At 50.2% G+C, this 1,475-nt stretch overlaps 1 pseudogene; it reads right to left on the bottom strand.

The window, feature by feature from the left end:
* Positions 1-568: 568 nt before the first annotated feature.
* LOC148593135 (uncharacterized) lies at positions 569-1,170 on the bottom strand (annotated as a pseudogene).
* Between the last annotated feature and the right edge of the window lie 305 nt (positions 1,171-1,475).

The following is a 1,475-nucleotide window of genomic DNA, read 5'->3' as shown; positions in this document are numbered from 1 at the left end:
TTAATACGCTGTGGAATCTAAAAAGTCCCATTTGGGTTTCCATGTTGGTTAGTGTCTGATGTGCTGGCAGGTTTGTCATAAAAACAGGCAGAGATTTCCTGTTTCTTTTCAGGCTGTGCAAATCTGTGCAGTGGCTTCCTGCATCAAGGTCTTCAAAGAAGTGGCAGGTCAGACATGGCATTTTTGTACCCCCTTTTGAGGTATACATCTATAAACAGTGAATGAGAAATGGGCCTCTCAAATGCAGAGATTGCAGGGTGGGGTGGGGACAGGGGCTAGAAAAAGAACAGGAGTTAGAAAATTAAGTCTATTTTGGTGCTGATAGAACCAGGGCTGTACGAACAAAATATTTTCCTTGTTTTATGATATTTTCTGCATAGGGAAAAGTCAGGAAACCATTGAGCTATTAATCTTACATAGATCGCAAGTATGCAAGCTGTTTTGTGAAGAGACTGGGATTGTGTGGCAGGTGGCAGTGAGCATGACAGGGCCGCTGCGCCGCAGTCCTCCCTGGCCTGCTCCCCTTAGAATCATAGAATCATAGAATGCTTAAGGTTGGAAGGGACCTCTAGAGGTCATCTAGTCCAAACCTCCCTGCACACGCAGGGTCACCTAGAGCATGTGGCAACAGGAGTGCATCCAAGCGGGTTTTGAAGATCTCCAGAGAAGGAGACTCCACAAACTCTCCTGGCAACCTGTTCCAGTGCTCTGTCACCCTCACTGTTAAAAATTTTTCCTTAAGTTCCTGTGGAACTTTTGATGCTTCAGTTTGTGGCCATTACCTCTAGTTCTGTCAGTGGCCACCACTGAAAAGAGGCCAGCACCATCCTCCTCACTGCCTCCCTTGAGGTACTTATAGACACTGATTAGATCCCCTCTCAGCCTTCTCTTCTCCAGGCTGAACAGGCCCAGCTCCCTCAGCCTCTCCTCATAGGGCAGATGTTCCAGGCCCCTGATCATCCTTGTAGCCCTGCGCTGGACTCTCTCCAGCAGCTCCATGTCCCTCTTGTACTGTGGAGCCCAGAACTGGACACAATACTCCAGATGTGGCCTCACCAGGGCTAAGTAGAGAGGCAGGATCACCTCCCTCGACCTGCTGGAGACTCTGTTCTTAATGCACCCCAGGATCCCATTGGCTTTCTTGGCCACAAGGGCACACTGCTGCCTCATGGTCAACTTGTCATCCACAATGATGCCCAGGTCCTTCTCTGCAGAGCTGCTTTCCAGAAGGTCCCTAGGTACTTGTCTTAGTTGAATTTCATAAGGTTTCTCACTGCCCAATTGTCCAGTCTGTCCAGGTGCCATTGGATGGCAGCGCCACAAGGGCACACTGCTGCCTCATGGTCAACTTGTCGTCGACCATGACGCCCAGGTCCCTCTCTGCAGAGCTGCTCGCTGCTCTCCAGAAGGTTGGTCCCAGCCTGTACTGGTGTCTGGGGTTATTCCTCCCCAGGTGCAGGATCTTGCACTTGGCC

The sequence above is a fragment of the Tinamus guttatus genome, unplaced genomic scaffold (genome assembly GCF_059628265.1).
Source record: "Tinamus guttatus ecotype Peru unplaced genomic scaffold, ASM5962826v1 Tinamus_guttatus_pri_ptg000456l, whole genome shotgun sequence".
Classification (NCBI taxonomy): Eukaryota; Metazoa; Chordata; class Aves; order Tinamiformes; family Tinamidae; genus Tinamus; species Tinamus guttatus.
The sequence above is the reverse complement of the archived record's forward strand: the minus strand, read 5'-3'. Positions and strand labels throughout refer to the sequence as shown.